At 34.2% G+C, this 22,953-nt stretch overlaps 1 protein-coding gene across 2 annotated transcripts in view; it reads right to left on the minus strand.

Annotated features, from left to right (window-relative positions):
• Window positions 1-22,953, minus strand: part of WDR25 (WD repeat domain 25) — a 242,503-nt gene that overhangs the window by 187,596 nt on the left and 31,954 nt on the right. The gene's annotated exons all lie outside the window — the stretch shown is intronic.

Consider the following 22,953-nt stretch of genomic DNA (forward strand, 5'->3'; position numbering starts at 1 on the left):
ATCCACAGAGCTGTAGCCTTTTTTCCCCACCTGGAACTCTTAAAGCAAGGGCTACCCAGAACATGAGCAATCTTCTCTCAGTCAATGACCAGCTTTTCCTTCCAAAAGAGAGAACTTGTTCACACTTCACAAAGGAATAATGCCCCCACACACAACTCTGTTACTTGCCACTCATTTTCTGTGACTATGTTAACTAATTAGGGGGAATGGGAAAGGGAAGAAAATAGTCCTCTTTCACCCCATTCTAACCCCAACTAGACAGATAGATAGATGATAGATAATGTCATCTGGGATAGAAATAGGGACTAGAACTATGATTTCATTGGTAAATTTCTACCATTAGAATTTTAGATTAGAATTAGAATTATCATTAAATCTTCATGGGAGTTTTTTAAATAAAAGAAAATTCATACTCAAAAAAGACATTCAGTAATAAATAAACCATCAGTGAATGAAAATAAGCTCATTTAGTTATTCTGACAGAAGTAATTTATTGCAGGTTTCTACCAATGCAAATTGAAGTCTCCTCTGTATATTGTCTTACCAGTGTTGACCAAAGCACATAAGTTTATGACATTCCCTGGATTCTACAGCCAATCATTTTATGCAAGAATTAAGACTTGAACTCAGGTTTCAAGGCCAGGTTATTATCCAACATAATAATATTATAATTATAATCTACACCAAAAACAAATTTGAAAAGAGAGGTCAGTGTAAACTGAAGATATGGAGAATGATAAAAAGGACAGGGAGGATTTAATCTGGGCCTTAAAGATTAGATACAACAGAGACAGTTAAATGGTGCAATGCACAGAGCACTGGCCTGCCTTAGAGTCAGGAGGACCTGAGTTCAAATCAAAATTAAGAACACTTAACACTTCCTAGCTGTATGCCCCTGGGCAAGTCACTTAACCTCACAATTGCCTTACCAAAAAAAGAAGGAAGGAGAGGAAGTGGAACAGAAGGAAGGAGAAGAGGAGGGACAGGGAAGGAAAGAGAAAAATTAGGTAAAACCACAGAAAGGCTGGGAGGAAAGGGGAGGCTATTAAAGGATAGAAAGTGATTGCAGCATGAGTATCTGATAACTTACCAAAAGCTGGGTGAAATTACTGCAAGGGAAAAAAAACTGAATTATGAAACCTACAAGCAATAATTAGTTAAATTACTACTTCTATCTGAATAACTAAATGAGCTTATTTTCATTCACTGATGGTTTATTCATTACTGAATGTCTTTTCTAAAAATTTTTAAGTATGAATTTTCTTTTATTTAAAAAACTCCCATGAAGATTTACTAAGCTAATTTCAAACAATCTTCTGAAATCGAAAAATTCCCTAGTTGAACAACATTAGTTACTACACATGTGGTCCATTACCAACTTTAATCAGAGAAATTGTGGGGAGACACTGTAGGTAGTTGTGAATTTATTCACAGAATAAAACTACCTCATCTAAAAATTCAGTACAGAAAGGAGGACATTTAAATAAGCACCAAGTGATTATGAAAATAAAAGGCCACAATCCGAGATAGTTTTACACTTCTATTGCAAAAAGCTTCTTACTAAAAGAATGTAAACCTATTAGCATATAAAAATGTTTACACTTCTACAAGTGTTTGCATTTCACAATTCTAACATTTTATACCAAGCAATCAGGCTACTCAATATTTTCATTTAACAAGAATAGTAACAGAGACATGAAGTTTTAGGCAAATAATTACCTTTCGGAAAAATTATAAATTTAAATTCACTACTCTTAAACTTTCCTTATGCTGAATTAGCTAGGTAGATACAAATTCTAGTTATTGTTAAGACTTTACAACTTCTCCTACTAAGGGTGCCCCAACTTTTACTATAGATACACCCTAAGGGAAAAAGAAAATTCAGAACACAATTTCTAATAATATTATAAACCAAATTAATTTACTTTATATTCATATATTTTCTGGGCCAGGGGGGGCAAGCTTCAGGCAATCTCAAAGGACCAGGGAAATATACCAATGGTTACCAAAGGAAAAAAGGGAAAGGAAAAATTATTTATTAAGCACCTACTATATGGAAGGCACTCTGTTTTATAAATATGTCACAATCTTCTGGGATATAGTTATTATTATTATTTCCATTTTATAATTGAGGAAATTGAAGTAGACAAAGGGTGTTATCTATAGTCTTTCTTACCCAAAGTCATATATCTAGTAAGTATCTTGGGGTTGGATTTGAACTCAGATATTCCTGACTTCAGACCCACCACTTTATTCACTAGGTCATGTAGCAGTCAACAGAGGCAGTCAATTATATCTAATCCCTTTAAATACATACCTATGCAAGGATGAGGTCCTCCTCCTTTCCTCTTTCTGAGTTTCTTAATGCACAATGATAAGGGTTTGTTGCCAAACACTAGCACTGGAAACCCTGCCTAAATGTGCTGTTTGAATGAATATTTGGCATGAAGCCAAAGCTGATGTACTTTTCAGAGCTACTCACTACAGTTACTGACTTTTTACACCAAGGAATTCAAATGCACTTTTTTTCATCATCACTAAATTAGTACCAGAAATTACCAGCATGTCACAAATTTAAATAATACCTTTTTAAGTCTAATTAATGTGTGAACTCTTTCCATTAGTTAAGAAAAAAAAATTATTTCATTAGAGTGGTCCTTACTCCAATAATACAGATCACCTAATCCCTTATACTTCCAGAGACAACAGTGATGTAGTTGCTATGGTTGAAAAAAGTCCTCAGCTGGAAGTCCAGCCTCTGGTAAAGATAAACTTCTCCAGATTGAGCAGGGCTACTCAAGAAAAATATGCACTCAACTTCTACTATTGAGTTTTATAGGAAATGCTGGAGCTTACATTCCTTTGGCACAATTGTGGAGAACCCAGAGATATCTCTCCATCACAATAAAGCACCGAAGAAATGATGGGGTTCTAGTGGCAGTCAGAGAGTTGTGGGAATCCCCTTTTAGTCAGCGCAGGTTCTTCCTGAAAGAATTCACAAACCCAAAATATTAATGGCAAAAAGGCAGAGGTCAGCTTTGCTAGGAGACTGACTTCCTCAGTGGCAAAGAAATAACAAAGGTTTTTCGCTGAAAAGAGAATGTCTTCACAGCGGGCAGGGGTCCAGACAGGCCTTTCTATACCAAGGCACGAGGCATAGTCCTGCTTTGGACATTCTGCAAAGAAATGAGTGAACAGAAACATACTTTATGAGCAGATCTTGGCAGGGGGCTGGTAGCAGTTTGAGCTGATTTTCAGACCAAGACCTTTTTCAGGAACCTGGAATTTCCTGAAAAAGTGGCACCCACAAAAGATCAATGGAGTGTTTTTTACCAAGATTTCCAATTGAATAATGCTGTTTAACTTGTTTGGGAAGATATGCTCTCTCTCAGACTCTTGAGAGGCCAAGAATCAAATGGGACAGAATTTCAGAGTATTAATTTTACAGATCAAAACGGAACACAGTTTTACATCCCCATCAGAAAGACACTGGGCAAGGGAATATAAAGATTAATTAGTCAATACTAACCAGGTTCAATTTCACACAGCATAGATATCAACTTTGATGTCTAAGGATGAGAACAAACATCTGAATCCTAATTGGTTTAAGCACTGTATCTATTTTAACTAGTGTGTTTTAATTTACATTATCCAATTTAATGGGATCATTCATCAAATTTGAGGAAAATCATTTTATTTTCTTTCTGGCTTTCAGATCTCTGATTGTGGCTTCATGCTTCCAAAAGTATGTTTTCTCATACTGGAACTTCCTCTTAGCTTCTAGAATATTCTTTTCCTGAACCATCTAATCATTCCTGGGGCCTTTTCAACATGGAACATTCCTCAGAAAGATCTATTTCTCCTGGAGCCTCCATTTTGTGTAGGTTGGCTTTCATTCCCTCTCCACCTTATTGGCTTCCAGACCTCAAAATCATGCCCCTCACCGGGCATTTTCATGCCTTCCCCTCCCCATTTCAATTTCCTTTTGTGTATTGTCTTCCCTCATTACAATATCTCTCATAATTTTTGAGGGCACCTCCCCTCTTTCTTTTTGTGCATTTATATCTCCAATGTTTAACACAGTTTCTGGCACATTGTAAGTGATTAATAACTGTTTGTATCTTTCCTTTCCTTCCATTTACCACATTTTTTAAGTCTTAAGTTTCAAATTTTTATATATACAAAACAACTTTTTTTACTCTATAATCTGTTTGTACTTTATAAAAAGAATTCTGAGGTAATATTGGTAGAGGCTTACCTAATACTAGAATCCTGTGTATTTCAAATAATTTTCTTTATGGGTAACCAAAGTGGAGCAAACTCTTCATAGGTTTCTGTTTCCGTGGCAACAGCTTTACTGTCCCAGGGAAGAAAAAAAAAGGAAACTGAAGACCAGAGGGGAAGGGAATGAAGGGGAATTAAAAGAAGGCAGGGAGAGGAAGCGGAAATAGTAGGAGTATTAGACATGCATAAAGACATCTTAGCTCCTCCCTTTTCAAAAGACCTTTACTAGTCCAAGTTCAGCAGGGCAGCTGCTTTTGTGTAAGAGGGAACAAACCTATGAGCCATGAATGATAGACATAGAAAACAACATGGAACTAAGCATACCAGAACAAAGAGGTAGCAAATCAAGAACAGAAAGGAAGCCTCACTATATGGACCTGGAGGCAGAAGTAGTAGAGAGAATGAGTCAGTGCTGAACAGAGATGTCAAACTGTAGGAAAGGCCTTGCACCAACAGATCCCCTAGAAGCAGCAGAATGAAAGGGGCTGAAGTTGCGGGGCGGGGAGAGGGAGAAAAGAAAAAGCATATGCGGCAAAAAACTAAAGACCACAGAGAGTACCAAATATGAGGTGCAAGCCACAAGATGAAGTAACAAACTCATTCATGGAACCAGCAAAGAGAGGGAAAGATGGGAAAGAGTGAGGGGTGACCCTAGTATGGAAGGAAAGAGGAGAAGTTATCTTTACAATTTGTGGATTTGGGTCTATATCATTTCCCCCTGTGTATTGTGTAAGTAAAACCTTTTCTCTTTCTAACATCCCTACTGGCCTGAATACTAATAGGTAAATTCAGAATTTTTTTGTGGGAAACAAAGGGAACCCAGTGCTTAAGTTCCCAAGGTATCCCCCAGTGGGGATATGGGCCAGATAAATTATATATATTTCCCTCATGTCAGGGAGGGAAACTGACGTATTCCAAGGTTACAAACGCAAGAGATTAAAAATGAAAAAGGTAGAGGAAAAAAGTGATCAAACAGAAAGAATAAGAGGGAAAGAAAAAAGAACAAAAGGGAAGACATAACAGAAGAATAGTAGGAAGAAAAATCACAATCAAGATTTTGTAAAATAATCACCTGGAAAGTCTACATATACTAGTAATAATGGAATATATTTTGTTTTACTTAAAGAACCATAATAGTTAATTAGGAAGATGAAACCTAGGAAACTATCCAGTATAATTCATTTTATAAAGGGAGGAAACTAAACACTAGGAAAGGGTTAGTTACTTGCCCCTGTTCACATAAGTTAAGAAGCAGAGCCAATATTAAAATCTATTTTCTCTGGCTTCAACAATCTTTTTAATACACAATTTCAATTGCAAATTACTTTTTTACTTAGCACTATGTCTTGAACATAGTAAACATTTACTAAATATTTGATGAATCAAATTTTATGAGTATGGGTGTTACCTATTCCAAAGAACAGCATAACCCTCTATGATTGAAGAGTCAATGTAGTTGTAGCCAACAAAGATTATCCAGAGCCCAACATCCAGTGATGAGCTTCTGCATCTTTAAGCAGGCTAGTCTGCACTTGCTTTAGTGCCTGGTTTGTACTTATGTCTTTCCATCTTGGCAGAACATGCCAAAATTTGTGTTTTGCTGCTATAACCTTGAAAAAGGAGTGAAACTAGTGGCAGAGCCCAGATCTGGTATTCAGTCGAATATTCCTTCCATTACATCATACTGTTTTCCTCTCTTCTCCTAATTTAACAATCAGAAAATTTCAATGTAGCTACTTGTTTAAATGTCTCAATAACATAACACTTTCTTGCAGTAAAGTAGATTGTAACTCAAAGCATTCCAGCAACACCTCTATGCCTCTGAGTATAGTATGTTAACATCTCCTGAGTGTTATGTTACTGAGCAAAGAGTCTAAAATATATCTATTTGTTCTTTAAACATTTGAGAGAGAGCCTCTTTTTCTATTCTTTTTTTAAAAAGAAAACCATTTTTTCCTCAGAATTCATCAGTCTAACAGCTCTTACACACAGTGTGTACACACAGAAGCAATCCCTAAAAAGGAAAATACCAACAGGACCCTTTGATCTTACACTAAAAGGTCAAGAAGTTTCTATTTATAGACACAAAAGGACACAATCTCTTTTAAAAGAAATGGATTTTGATGCAAAATAATGTGTCTGTTTCCACAGCCAAGATAAATACTATCCAAGTAATCTCTTCCAACCAGGGAATCTGAAGAAGTAGAACAAGCTTTTTCAAAGATTATGGTTTCCTTGACAACAACATTGCCTGAGACAAGCAGGAAAATAATTAAAAAGTAAATCGTCTTTGTTTCTAAAATCTGTAAACGTATGTTAGCAGTAATGAACAAGGTTTTAAAGAAACAACAGGGATTTGATCAGACCCTGAAGACACCAAAGGAAGAAAATAAAAGACCACCACAATGTAATGTACTTTGTAGAGATACCTAATTACCTTTATAGAGGGCTTGGGTTATTTTTGATAAAAAGTAGAAGAGAAATTTAGACCCACATAATATTTACTATCTTAAAAAAAATAAAAATTCATAGTTATATTCTTCCACATTGTATTCCCTGAAATAATTGACTCTATTTTCCCTTTAAAATATAAAGTGTCAGAATATGGAGATGGCCATTCCCCACTGAAACCAGATATTTAAAGTCAGTAATATGATAAGAAAAGTGTAAGAAAATACTTTCTTCATTCAGGTCTTATGACAGTATGCTTGAAATTTTAATATTTGAGTCATTTCTTTTGTTTTAAGCATTTTCTCGTCCTGTAGTACCTAAAATCAAATCCTCCTAGAAGTAGTAGCATAGTTATAAGAGGCTAGATATATAGAGCTTTGAACCTGCAGTCAAAAGACCAGGGTTTGAGTCATAATTTAGATGCTGGCTAGCTATATGAATCTCCCTGAAGGATATAATATCAGCCTAAGGGTCCTAAGAGATCCACATTATTTTAGTCTTCTTGCCTCTTATCTCCAGTGTCTCTCCTCTCCAATCAATCCTTCATAAAACTGTTTCCATAATAGTCCTAAAAGCTCACCTCTGATATCTTTTGTCTTTTTTGCATAAGTTTTCAGTGACTTCCCACTGCCTATATATTTGAGTCCTCTATAATCTTGGCCCAATTATCTTTCTAGCTTTATTTCAGTGGATTCCTGTTATCTCCAGGATTAAATATAAAATCTTCTGTTTGAATTAGCGATAGTAATTGTAAAAAAAAAAAAAAAAAAAAAAATTGAAGCAAGTTTATCTAATGGAATATTACTGTTCTCTGGGAAATGATGAGCAGGATGCTCTCAGAAAAAAAAAAAAAAACTGGAAAGTCCTTTATAAACAAAGTGGAATATACTGTATACAAAATAATAGCAATGTTCTGGGATGACCAGCTGTAAATGACTGTGTTATTCTCAGTAGTATAATCATCCACAACTACTCTGAAAGATTTATAATGAAAAATTCTATCCATATCCAGAGAAGGGATTGACTCTGAATATAGATTAAAGCATTCTCTCTCTCTTTCTTTCTCTCTCTCTCTCTCTCTCTTTTTTATTTTTCACTTAATATTTTTTAAGGGTTTTTATTTTATTTTCCTTAGGGTGGGAGATCTAGGTTTTATTTCACAACTTGACTTTTATACAAATGTTTTGCATAACTTCACATATGGCTTCTTAATTGTGGATGGGCCTAAGGGAGAAAACTTAAAACTAAAAAATCTTAAAAATAAATGTAAAAGCATTATTTTGAATGTAATTGAGAAAAATACTAAATAAGTAAATAAATGGGGAAAATCCCCTGCTTGATTTTTAATGCCCATCATAACCTTACCCATTTCTAACTTCCCAGTCTACTTAATATTTTACCCCCTATCCTCCCTATACTTTTCAATTAAATAATTGCTAACAGGCTATGGATTCTTCCTTCCATATTTGACCTCCAAACTTGATATATTTTCATTGACTGTCCCCCATGCCTAAAATGTTCCTCTGGATTCCTTCAAATCTAATCCAAAATCTTCCTTCTTCAACAAATTCTTCTCAGTTCCCCTCAGGGATAGTGCTTTTTGCTCTGAAATTAGCCTCCTCACACACTCTGTATTTTTCTTGTATATACATAGCTATTTGCATGTTGTCTCCATTAGAATGTGAGCTCAAGGACAATATGTTTCTGCATTTCTTTTTATGCTTAGCACATAATACGGTGTATGGCACATAGAATAAATGATAACAATAATAAATTCTTGTTGACTGAATAAGACAATTGCCTGTCACATTATATAGTTTTAATTAAACTATATTTCATATTGCCTATTTTCATCCTGCCCATTTCTTCCTAATCAAATTAGACAGGCTAAGTATGTAAAGCATTTTGAAAACTTTAAAGTGAAAATATTAGCTATTCTTATATATATGTTACATATATAGCATATGTTTTATATATATAACAATATATATTTAGTCTTTGTTATTTCTTTTGTTATTCTCTGCTCTTTCCATTGTTATTCATGTGAATTTTCCTGAAAGCTAACATGTGGTCAAAGATTTTTATTAAGAATTTTAGATCAGAAAGAGGATAGATAACGCTGCTATCTCAACTGCACATGCTCAAACATTCTATTGTGTTAGGGCACTCAAAACTCAATTTCAAATAGAAGTATCTTTTACCTATATTTGACTATAAATTCCACAAGAATCACTATTAGATTAGAAACTAATCACATAACTCAGAATATTTTTTTAAGAGTTATATAAGATCTAAGGTAACGAGAGGCTTATAAAGAAAGAAAACCAAAGATCAGAAAATAAAAAAATAAAAGAATCTATGAAAAAAAAAAAAAAAGGAAAGAGAAGAGGGGGAGGGGGAAGCGGAAGACCATATGAGAAAAAAAGGCAGGAGAAGAAAGTTAACAAAAGAATGATCACTTTTATATGGAGGGAGGGAAAGTTTGCCTGAGAAGATAGCACCTGGATTAGTTGACACCTCAGAAGAATAATATGAGTATGGCCCTAGAAACAGCATTATTTTCTATGGTAAACAGTGACTTGGAGGATTATCATAAAGGGTTTAGAGCTATAGGAGGGAAGAGATCATTTAGTTCAACTCTCTAGTATTTTAGATGAGAAAACTTAGAAAGGGGAATGACGTGTTTATTGATATATATATGCATTAAGTAGCTGAGTCTTCAACCCAAACTGTCAGACGCCAAATGCAGGCTCTTGCCAGTACAAGGTGAATTGAGGATATATTCAATAAAATGGTGAGAGTAGAATTATCAAAAGAGCAGAAGTGAAGAACAAAATTCAACTGGAACCTAAGTAAAACGCAATCTAGGTAGCATGCTTAAAAATAAGTCAGTCCTTCAAGTTCTGATATGACCAATTAGATACCTATCTGAACTAAACAACAACTAAAAACGCCTGACTGGATGGGAAAATCAATCATCACAAAAACTATCAACTATCAAAACTACTTGGTGTTCGATAAATAGAATAAATTATAGAAGGAAGAACTAAAGCAAACATGCACAGTAGCCTAAAGTTCAATAAACAAAGAACACAAAAATTAATCAATGAGAATTTTGACTAAGCTCCTATTATATATTGGGGAAGGGCAACTAGAAAGTTCAGTGGACAGAGTAACAGAAGACTCATTTTCCTGAGTTCAAATCTGGTCTCAGACAATTATTGTGTGACCTTGGGCAAGTCACTTATATCTGTTTGCCTCAGTTTCCTATCTAAAATGAGCTGGAGAAGGAAATGGCAAACCATTCCAGCATCTTTGTCAAGATAACCCCAATGGAGTCATGAAAAATTGGTCACAACTGAAAAACAATTGACCCATAAGAAAAATATATCAGGCAATTGGGATACAAAGAATCTTCATTTGAAAAGAACAGCTGACATTTTCTATAGAAAGCAGGTTAGTAGAAAATATGTTTAAACTAGTATCTTATCCCATGTATCAAAATAAATTCCAAGTAGATAAAACCTAAAAAGAACCAAACTATTTTTAAAAAATTTAAAACAGAATAAAAAGTCATTGTTTTATAACTTTGGATAGAAAAATTCACAAAGAAAGGATAGAGAATATTACAAGGATAAAACAATTTTAACAAATAAAATTAAGGTTTTTCCACAAAATCAAAGCATCCATAATAAGAAAATATATGAATTTAGAAAAAACTTGACAGCAAAAATCTTGGATAAATATCTAGTAGTCAAAATTAGCGAGAATTAACAAAATCTATAACGTTATGAGACACACTCCAAAAAACAAACTGTCAAAGCAAAAGAATACTTTTCAAAAGATATAAAAATATATATGAAAATTATCCCCAAATTATTAATAATAGAGAATTGTTCATTAAAAGCACTTAAATACAGGCACATTATTTCACTACTAGTGGGGCTAGAAATTGGTTTAGTCATTATACAAGAAAACTTAATAAATTACTAAATTATTCATGATCTTTGTTCATCCCACTACTGGGCTTATAATTGGAAAAGATGAATTACAGGACAAAAGCCTTACATGCACTAACAGCACTGCCTTTTATACTAAAATATGGAAACTAGTTTATGTATGTGTTCAGTAATTGAAAAATGTTAGAACTAATTGTAGTATATTAATATAATGTGCCATAAGGAACAACAAAGGTAAAGAATTCAGAGAAATGTTTACATGTATAAATATATTTACAATAGCTTTTTTTGTTGTAGAAAAGAACAGGAAACTTAAGGGGTGCCCACCAATTGGGGATTAGCTGAATAAGTTATTATATATGAATGTGTAAGAAATCTCTGTATATGTTATAATGTATATAAGAATCTGTAAGAAAAGATCAAGGCTATGATTTCAGAGAATCATGGGAAGACTGATACAAACTGATGTAAGTGAAGTGAGCAGAATAAGAACAATTTATAAAAAGACAAGCAACTTTGAAAGACTTGTCAACCTGTTCAACATAATAGTTATCAACTATAATTGAAAAACTCAGGGTGAAACATTACCCACCTCCTGATAGAGAGGCAATGGATTCAAACTGCAGACTGAGACTTTACCTTTTTAGATGTGGCCAATACAGGCATTTGTTTACCTTCATTATATGTGTTTGTAACAAAATCTTTATTTTTCTTACTTTTTTGATGGGAAAGAGGGAATTAGAAAGGAGAGAATGTGCATCTGAAAATAAAATCTAACTTAATTTTTAAAAAATTAAATGGGACAGCTAGATATTGCAGTGAAGATATAGCCTTGGTGCAGAATTAGAAGGACCTAAGTTCAAACCTACCTCAGATAATACTAGCTATGTCACCCTAAGGAAGTAACAACTCCAATTGCTTTCCAAAACAAAGAAACAAACAAACCTTAATTTTTTTAAATTCTGAGAAACATGGATAGTCTTATATGACGTAGTGCAGAGTAAAGAAAGCAGAATCAAAAGAACATACATAATATGACTACAACAACAATGTTGATACTAAATAAGGAAAGTTAAAACACATATACATTCCATAAATAGCCAGCAAACTATAAAACTTATAAGTAACATAAACTATGATTCAGTTACTATATTAAGAAATTTTGCTTAATTGTTTTTAATAAAAAACTATTATATAAGTCGAGAAGCCAGCCTCACAATTTATCAGCCAAACGTTTCTGTAAGAGGAAAAAAGTAGAATAAGATTAAAAATACACATTTCTATGTTATTTTAAGGTGAATTATTCATAATCACACTATGAAGAGGAGAGTGTTAAATATCATCATATTATCTATGAGGAAACTGAGGCTAATAGGGTCTGACTCAGTCATGATCAAAATCATAAAATCTTAAGAGTTGGAAGGAACTTAAGAGGCCACCTGGTCCAATCTATACATAAATAAGAATCTTCTCTATCACATCTATGACACATGATCTACTAAAAAAATCTCCACTGAGTAGGAACTCACTACTTCTAAGACTGTTAACTTTTGGAAAGCTCAAATTGTTGGGAAATTGTTCTTTGCATCAAATTGAAATCTTCCTCTCAAGAACTTTATTCATCAGCCCTAGTTCTATCCTACAGGAGTATCATCTGTTAGAATGTAACTTCCTTGAGGACAGGGATTGTGCTGTTTTTCTTTGTGTGCCCCAGATCCTAGCTTAATATAGCTTTATCTAATAATTTATTGATCTGGATCAAAACAGAATAAGATTAATGCCTATTCTATATAAAAGAAGCTAACAAACTGGTAATATATAATAGTTAATATATGAATCACAATATAAACTTTCTCTTTTTATCGTAGTGTATCATGGTTTCCAATCTTAGTTTGAAATTCTAAGATCACTATGAGTCTATATATAGCAAGATCTCCAGTGTTCAAGAAGAAAGTGAGGACATCTAGCCAGGGCCACATAAAGACTAACCAATACAATACATAGTCTTATAATTGGAAAATGAAAAGTTAGTGATGCCCTGAAAGGTCTCACATATCCCTAAAACAAATGAAGTTGTCCAGGGTTATGAACTGAATTGAGATCATAAAATATATACTAAACTACAGAAAGAACAAAGTATACTTATATAGTTCTGGGTAAGACTGTGCCCTCATTCTGTTCACAAAAAAAAAAAAAAAAAAAAAAAAAAGCACTCCAGTAACCTGGCATACAAAAGTTGTGAACTCCCACCATAATAAGCACAGAATACTGTTCTATTTTATATGTTGCACAGTCAAGTTCTTATTTCTACTGCAATATGAGATTTGTATATAAAGTAAAAATTTTAAAAACTAGTTCAACACACACATAAAGCCTGAAAAATGTTTTGTTTTTTTTTTAACCTTGAATCCACAGCAGCCTTTACATGAGCAAAGGGAGCAAAAAGAAATTTTGTGCCCACAAAAATCTGATTCTATCTCAATAGTTCCCATCGTGTGTTCTGCAGGCAGAGTGTCTTCCGCCCATTTGAAACTCCCCCACATTCCCCACCCTTGCACGTTTACATAATTATGAATATACACACCAAGAAAAATATTCAGATTAGAAGAACATAATAGGCGTGGGAATGAGGAAAGAGAGAAGCATGCTGTCCTGGTTTTTCTTAATCTTTAGAACAGTTTCTTATACAAACTATGATTTCACCTAATTCCTTCCTATGTTGTATCAAAGCACATATTTCCCTTCTGTTTTCCTCTTAAGATTTCATCTCTCTTAGGATTTTGTGCTATAAGGGTTCCTTTATTTTACAAATGAGAAAACTGAAACTTAGAGGAGAATAAAAATAATACACATTTTTATATCACTTTAAGATTTACTAAGTATTATCTTCACAAAAGCCCTGTAAGAAAGGCTCTATAATCCTCATTTTATAGGTAAAAAAACTGAGACTCTGTGACTTAGGTGACTTGCCCAAGATCACATATCTAAGAAGTTTATGAAACAGGATTCAAACTCAGGTCTTCTGAATTCAAAGCCAGTTTTTCCCATACCTCACTGATGTCAAGCAATTGAAATACATACATATATATATATATATATATATATAATCACTTAGGACTTACAGTCAAGATAGGTAGCTGAACAGAGCCAGCTCCCAACTCTCACATATCTACCCCAGTAAAAACATGAAATTCATACCAAATAATGATCAAGAAGGCCAATGAGAAGCTACAACAAGTGGCTTCTTCCGCTCCAGAATTATACAAAATGTCAGCCAGAAGCCCATGTATAACAGAAAATAGGTCTGCCAGCAAAGTCAGTGCCACACACAAACAAGATGATAACCTTGTAGTACGACCAGACATGCCAGAGATGTAATAGAGTTCGAGGCCCTCTGTTTAAAGGCATTGGAACAGAGGGTTCCAAAGAAAGCCCCAGGGGGTTCAGAAATCAGCTACAGCCGTTCTTAATTTTAGAAGGCCCCCCAAATGTGAATGCAATGAAATATCATCATGGGATATGAAATAATAGAAGAAGTGATTTCAGAGAATTCTGAGTAATTAATAATTAATGCAGATTGAAAGAAGAACCAAGAGAATAATATATACAAGGACAATAATACACTTTGAAGAAAAAGACCTTTGAAAGACTCCAGAACTCGGATCTGAACAATAACTAACCACAGGTCCTGAAAACTTAGGTCAAAACATGTTGTATACTCCTGAAAAAAAAGGTGATAGCCTCAAAGCACAAAAGGAGACACATTTTTTTTTTTTAATGGTCATTGTACAACTAAGCTTATTTGTTATGGTTATGAGTGTTTGGTTTTTTCCTCCTTGATTTTTAATTGGGGAGATCAAGGTAAGATAAAGGGAGATTAGCAATAGTGATGTTTAATTTAAAAAAAAAAAAAGAGCAATTGTAATTTTTTTTTAACTGAATAGAACAGAAGTAAATTCAGGAGTAAGGCCAGCCAGAATAATTCTGAAAGTTGCATGTGGATTTTATTATATGCTTCCTTTTGTAAAAACAACTAAGACAAAATGAAATATGACAAATGCTACAAAATATAAGGTTAAAGATTATTCAGCCTATCTAAAATATACCATGTGCAATTATATGTTAACAATAGAAGTGACCGTGCCTTAAGGTTATGGCCAGTGAAGCACATGCAAGAAAGGCCTTGAAGACAGGCTCTCATCTCCAAGTTAGTCACAAGGTGATGATTTTGTACAGGGCTATAAACTGAGACCAAAGAAAAAAGACATTACTAACATAAGGAAGTAAATTCAATTCAATTCAATTCAGATTTATTCAGTCTAATGGTTCATTTTGAGGAAACAAAGAGAGTAGCACACATTTGATTTTTTATAAATAAGACAGGCTGAGGGATTTTTTTTCTCCCCATTCGGGAAAAAATACCACTCTTGAACCTTAACCAATTCCAATTGTACTTATTGAGAAGGTAAAAATGGCATTGAGGTTGCAGGTAGATGGCACAGTGGATAAAAGATTCAAGTTTCCTATGAAAGCAAAAGCTTATCTTTTTATTACCAACATTCTACTAGCACTGCTATGGAAAAGACAAGGAAATCTTCAAAGAATTAAAGCACAGAAGAAACTAGGCATTGATCCACACTTAACACCGTACACCAAGATAAGGTCAAAATGGGTTCATGACCTAGGCATAAAGAATGAGATTATAAATAAATTGGAAAAGCATAGGATAGTTTACCTCTCAGACCTGTGGAAGAGGGAGAAATTTATGACCAAAGAAGAACTAGAGATCACTGTTGGCCACAAAATAGAAAATTTTGATTATATCAAATTGAAAAGTTTTTATACAAACAAAACAAATGCAGACAAGATTAGAAGGGAAACAATAAACTGGGAAAACATTTTTACAGTCAAAGGTTCTGATAAAGGCCTCATTTCCAAAATATATAGAGAATTGACTCTAATTTATAAGAAATCAAACCATTCTCCAATTGATAAATGGTCAAAGGATAGGAACAGACAATTCTCAGACGAAGAAACTGAAACTATTTATAGACATATGAAAATATGCTCCAAATCATTATTAATCAGAGAAATGCAAATTAAGACAACTCTGAGATACCACTACACACCTATCAGATTGGCTAGAGTGACAGGGAAAGATAATGGGGAATGTTGGAGGGGATGTGGGAAAACAGGGACACTGATACATTGTTGGTGGAATTGTAAACACATCCAGCCATTCTGGAGAGCAATTTGGAACTATGCTCAAAAAGTTATCAAACTGTGCATACCCTTTGATCCAACAGTGTTTCTACTGGGCTTATATCCCAAAGAGATACTAAAGAAGGGAAAGGGACCTGTATATGCCAAAATGTTTGTGGCAGCCCTGTTTGTAGTGGCTAGAAGCTGGGAAATGAATGGATGCCCATCAATTGGAGAATGGTTGAGTAAATTGTGGTATATGAACGTTATGGAATATTATTGTTCTGTAAGGAATGACCAGCGGGATGAATACAGAGAAGACTGGCAAGACTTACATGAACTGATGCTAAGTGAAATGAGCAGAACTAGGAGATCATTATATACCTCAAAAATGATACTGTTTGAGGATGTATTCTGATGGAAGTGGATCTCTTCAATAAAGAGAGCTAATTCAGTTTCAATTGATGAAGGATGAACAGAAGCAGCTACCCCCAAAGAAAGAACACTGGGAAATGAATATAAACTGCTTGCATGTTTGTTTTTCTTCCCGGGTTATTTATACCTTCTGAATCCAATTCTCCCTATGCAACAAGAAAACTGTTCAGTTCTGCACACATATATTGTATCTAGGATATACTGTAACCTATTCAACATGTAAAGGACTGCTTGCCATCTGGGGAAGGGGGTAAAGAGAGGGAGGGGAAAAGTCGGAACAGAAGTGAGTGCAAGGGATAATGCTGTAAAAAATTACCCTGGCATGGATTCTGTCAATAAAAAGTTATTTTAAAAAAAAAAAAAAAAAAAGAATTAAAGGACAGAGGGCAAAGGAGAGTCTTATGGTGAGTATTAACAGGATGCAACTACGACCACTGAAGAATTTCAAAAAACACAAGTAAAAGTCATTACCCTGGAAAGATTTAATAAGAAAAGAAAATAGTATTACTATATGAGTAGATAGTTCCCCTGAAAACCTCACAATTCCAGGGAAAAAAATAAAACAGTCCTTCAACACAATGGATAGGCTCTGAAGCAAACTTAAGGGAATTTGTGAAAAAGAGTTACAAAGGATGGAGAAGCATAACCAAATTTCAATCTGCATCACTGAAAGGAATTCCCAAATTAATGAGATCAAAGATCCATTTGGGTATCTGAGCATGAGAGAAAGTATTTTTTCGAAGGGGAAAAAAAAATGTGATCAAAAACTTAGAATGGTAAACTAGCTCTAGGCATGAGAACTAGAGCAAAATAATTTCCTCTCCCTGATCCTTAATTTCTTCTTCTATAAATGAAGTGGTTAAATGAAAGGGGTTTTTGTGACCGATGACCTTTTTGGTGATCAGATGAAGCCTATGGACTCCTCAGAATAATGTTTTTAAATATATAAAATACACAAGATTACAAAAGAAACTAACTATATCAAAATACAGTTATCTAAATACCACAAAAAACAAGTTCATGGGCCCCAGGTCTCTCAATTATGAAGCCTAGATTCTATGTAATGAGTAAGACCCTTCATTCTTGATCTAATGGTGCCATCCAGTGGTCAGAGAGAGATATGCATTCAAGACATATTACTATACATCAATTTTTAAAAGGTTCATGATCATTTTTAGTAAAAATATAAACAATTCAGGTACAATCTGATTCATTTAAAATACTTGCAATCCACCTCCAGCTGCAGTCTTTTCTAGGCTCTACAGGGACCATCAGTGAGAGTATTCTGTAATATCTCTGTATGCAGATATAGATCTCTGACGTTTAGTCAAAAACTTCTGTTTAAAAGTTGTCTGGTCACTTCCTGGTCACTTTTCTTCCCAGCCTACCTTAATGTCAATCAGCAACAAATCTCAAGCAGATGCAAGTCCCAGACTAGACATCTAGATCTGGACATTCTGAAATCCTAAATAAAGGAAGGACCTTAGCTTGAAAAGTCAACAGAAATTCCATATTTTTCACTGGATCTAAAGTAAAGGAATTAAAAAGTCCTTCTATAAGAAAATAACAACCGTATCTTGGTTGATACTTATATCTTTCCTTTATGGAAGACCATCAGTTATGGTATTTTGATCTCCTATCAGAATCCCAGAGTGGCTTCTAATATCTTCTACCTGTCCAAACCCTCCCACTTGGAACAGAAATGAGCCAGAACAAGAAGATGGTGAGCCTTGACTATGAGATAGTGGGCAGAGGGCCTACAGCAACCTTACTAGTTGCTCAGCCAAATGTAGTACTGTAAGTGATAATGGTGATGTGTTTATGATAAATAAATCCACCCTTCTTACAAAACTGTGGACTATAAGTGAAGTAATATAAAGAAGGAGCTTAAGATTAATGTCATCCCCTTTTAAATTTCCCAGAAAGAGAACTTCCCTTGAAAACCACATAAACCTAGCCTCTGAACAGAGTCTGAAGGAATGAAACCTCTCTAAAGCTCAAGATGGACTGAAAAAAAACTTCAAGAAAGGACAGTCTCACTGGGTGGGGTAAAAAGAGTGTTCAGCCCAGATTAGACAGACTCTGGGAAAGCTGGTGAGAGGGCAAATCACAGCAAATCAGAAACTAAGACCTCAGTTCTGGCTCAGTAGAGGAGCAGATCAGAAACATTTTCTAGTCCCAGTTCAGAAGGCAAACTCTGGGAAACCAGGCTGTTTCCTGAAAAGAACAGGCAAAGCTACCCCTGCAAACACAAAATTGGAAGTGAGCAAGTAGAAGTTGATGATTCTATGAAATATGAAATGCAAAATGGATAATTTTGACTACATTAAATTAAAAAGACCTTACACAAACAAAGCCAATGCAATAAAGATTAGAAAGGAATCAGGAAGCTAGGACAATTTTTATAGCCAGTGTTTCTGATAAAGACCACATTTCCCAAATACATAAGAGAACTGTGTCAAATTTATAAGAATACAAGTCATTCCCCAATTGGTAAATTGTCAAAGGATATCAACAAGAACTTTTCAGATGAAGAAATTCAAGTTATCTATATAGTATAAAAAAATACTCTAAATCATTATTTATTAGAAAAATATGAATTAAAATAACTCTGAGTTACTACCTCTCACCAATCAGACTGGCTAATATAATAGAAAAGGAAAAGGACATATATTGAAGAGGATATGGAAAAACTAGAATACTAATACATTGTTGGTGGAGCTGTAAACTAATCCAACATTCTGGAAACAAATTTGGAACTATGCCCAATGAGTGATAAACTCTGTATACCCTTTGATCTAGCAATACTACTACTAGATCGGTATCCCAAAGAAATTATTTTAAAAAGGGGAAAAGAACTATGTATGAAAATGTTTATAGAAGCTTTCTTTATAGTATCAAGGAATTAAAAATTGAGGAGATGACCATGAATTGGGGAATGGCTAAACAAATTGTGTATATGAATATAATGGAATACTATAGTCTTTTGTTTGTTTGTTTGTTTTAAGAAATGATGAGTAGGTAGATTTCAGAAAAATCTGGAAAGACTGCCATGAAATGATACTAATGAAATGAGCAGAATTAGGAGTAACAGCAATTTTGTGCAATGATAAACTTTGATACTTAGTTCTTCTTAGCAATACAATGATCTAAGACAATTTCAAAAAACTCATGAAGGAAAATACTATCCACATCCAGAGAAAAAACTCTGGAGTCTGAATACAGATTTCACTGTGGGGTTGTTGTATTTTTTTTCCTCGTGGTTTTTCCCTTTTGTTCTGAATCTTCTTTTACAAAATAACTAATATGGAAATATGTTTAATATGATTGTACAAATACAAGTGTTTGCTGTTTTAGGGAGAGAGGAGGGAAGAGAAGCAAGGAGAGAGAAAAAATAGAAATCAAAATTTTATGAAAATAAAAAGTTGAAAATTAAAAAGAAAAAAGTATACAAATAAAAAGAAAATATTAGAGAATCAACTAAAAAAACTACCTGAAATTAACAATTTTAGCAAACTTGCAGCATACAAAATACACAAAAAATTATCAGCATTCCTATATAATACCCAAAAAGTCCAGCAGCAAGAGAAAGAAAGAGACATTTCATTTAAAATAACTGTAGACAATATAAAATACTTGGGAGTCTACTGCCAAGACAAACCCAGGAACTATATAAACACAACTATAAAACATTTCCCTACCTCATCCTGGATAGAAGTGCATCAATTACTCATGGGTCTATCCCATTACTGAACAGAACTAAAACCCTGATCTACTGCTTCTTTTTTGTATCTCTCTTTGGGCAGCCTGGTGGTCACCCACACCAGAGGGCTCACCATAGATGACCTGGACAAAACATATACACCTAACTGAATTTAGCCTACTCCAGCTGAGAACTCCCAAATTCAATTAATCCACCTGCCTTGATTTCCCCCAGTAGTGGGGACTACAAGCATTCATCACATCCAGTCAGAACAAATCTTCATAGGAAAATTACCATATGTCTTGTTATAACCCCAAATATAAGAACATCAATTCGGGAAACACAGTTCAAGGACACCATAGCCCTACTAGAACAAACTCTACAATTATGTCTACTCACCCTTTATCAATGGAGTTCTACCTATTGATAAGTGTAATAACAACAATAATAATAATACCTGGCATTTAAATAGAAGTGGAAGGTCTACAGGATAATTCATTCCATGGGCACTACATGACAAACTTAATAGATGGAAGTAAAGCAAGGAGTAATTTGCCAGAACTAATGACAGAAGAAGGATTTAAACATCTCTTTGGAAACATCTAATCTCTTTTCTTCTTTTAACTAGGCTCATCAGCTGCTTGTGATTGTAAATTGTAAGAGTGTAGGGGAACTGTGTCTTATGGATCTTTTTAGAGTGTTTACCATAACTTACAGTGTTTTTAATGATAATGGAATCAGATTATCTAAATATAAGTCTAGGCTCCAAAATAAATTAGAGACCACTAAACATGTTAGTTATATCTAAAACCTTCTCATCTGTAAAAAAAAAAAAGGTGATAATCATACAATATCTACCTCATATAGTAGTGAAGATAGCTTTCTGAACTATAAAAACTTAAGATATTACATTAATGATGAAAATTATAACTGTCAGATTCAGAAATCTGGCTATAAGCCAGTAATATTAAAATTCTAATTATTCAAGAGATGACCTACTGACAATAACTCAAATAATTAAGACTGAAAAAAATATTCCTTTACTCAACTTGTCCACTTAATTATAGCCATAGGGTGTCACCTTTTAACCCTGTACAAATGTCTTTTTCATTAATTTGCTGTTTTGCAACATCAAAAAAGGGGGAAAACTTCCACTAACATTCTCTGTTGACGGCTCATCATAGCATGGGGGTGAACCTGGGTTCAAAGGCTTTAGCTAAGGAATAAAAGCTGAAATTTAAAGTAAGGACCAGTTATAAACTGTGGATCTGCCATACATAGACCAGTCTATCTAAATGCAGATAGGCTCAATCACCAGAAGTTTGGCCATTATTTTACATCAGGAACAGCAACTCAAAGACATCTGCTAAGGTACAATGAGGAGAGGAAAGAGGAAGGGGGAAAAAGTGGGATACACAGAAGTGAAAGCAGCCTCACATGGAATAAATACGATGTTTAAGATACTGAAATCTTTTAAAATAGGAAGATATTTTACATGTCCAATACTAGATTTACTATGTGATACTAAATACATGTTTAAAAAAAAAAAAAAGCCAGCTCAATTTCTTCATCAATAATCATATAATGAGGTTTCTAATCTCCCTCACCATCTAAATTTATTATTTTAATGCACAAAATGTTATCATAATAATATCTCACAAAATGATAGCAAGCAGTGAAGGTAAAAAGCTCAGAAAACTTGGCAGTAGACCAAACTAGGCCAGAGCAAACCAAGACCATTTACTGATGAAATTGGGTGGATAACAGGGATAAAATACTAAATATTTGTAAGCATTTCTAAAGTAATCCATTTTTAAAATCATGTCAAGGCAAACACCACATTTGCCCTCTAACACTTCATTACTTGATGATATGAGGAAGAAGGAATAGCACTTAGGAAAATATAAAAGGGAAGAACAGGTACACGAAGAAGAAATCTGTAATGAAGGTTAAAAAAAAGTTTTCAAGGCTCTCAAATGTCCAGAAAGGGGAAAACACCAAAAGAATGGAAAATATCTCAAAAAAGGCTATGGAGAAGTCATTAGCAACTTTTCCCTGATTTCCAATAAAAATGGTAGTGTAAAAGGTCATAAAGGAGCCTCAGACATATAAGCCAGGAAAGGTCTGAAAAGAACATGAAATGAAATCATGATCAAGATATTCAAACTAAAAAAAACTCCTTTATCTAGACCAAGACTTCATAAAAAGATAGCCAGAAACAAAAGTTTAAGACCTCTCTGATAAATAAATCAGAATAAACACAAGTTTTTAAAAAAAAAAAAGACCCAGAAGTACTCTGATTAATTAGAGACCCAACAGAACACAATGAAGTCCATAACGATATGTTCCAAGTCAGGAGCTAAGCATTCAGTTGAAAAATCTCCAACAAGGTCAGAAACAGGCAGAGATCTGAGGAAAAAGCAATCTGACAATCTCACTGGATTGATGATAGGAGGCCAAAAAGTCCACAGTCATCTGACTTAAATGGCTTCAGAGGGCCCTGATATTCATGGTACTCTGACCCCAGATGACCTGAGGGGCCAAAAACCTGCCAGTACTTTGAGTACAAATATACTACAGAAGCAAAAGTCCAGAAAATTGAGATAAGGTCCAAACAAAGCCTGATAACACATCCAAGAGTATGGGAGAAGACAGAGTCTTATGTACAAAATGCCAAATTAAGAACTAAGATTGACAATACTAATAACTAGAAGATACCAGACACTAGGAAGAAATAGTAAGGATCAAGAGAAGAAGCACAAGAGGCTAGGCCAAAAAAAGAGTGGCTTCAAAACAAATACTAGCAGAGTCTCAGAGGTGGAAAAATGGTTTAGTCTCAAGGAAGAAATAAAGAGGGGAAAACAAAATGAAATAACAAGTGACATAAGAATTGGGAGGAAGAAAGGAAGAAAGTCTAAA

This window comes from Antechinus flavipes, chromosome 2, assembly GCF_016432865.1.
Source record: "Antechinus flavipes isolate AdamAnt ecotype Samford, QLD, Australia chromosome 2, AdamAnt_v2, whole genome shotgun sequence".
Lineage (NCBI taxonomy): Eukaryota > Metazoa > Chordata > Mammalia > Dasyuromorphia > Dasyuridae > Antechinus > Antechinus flavipes.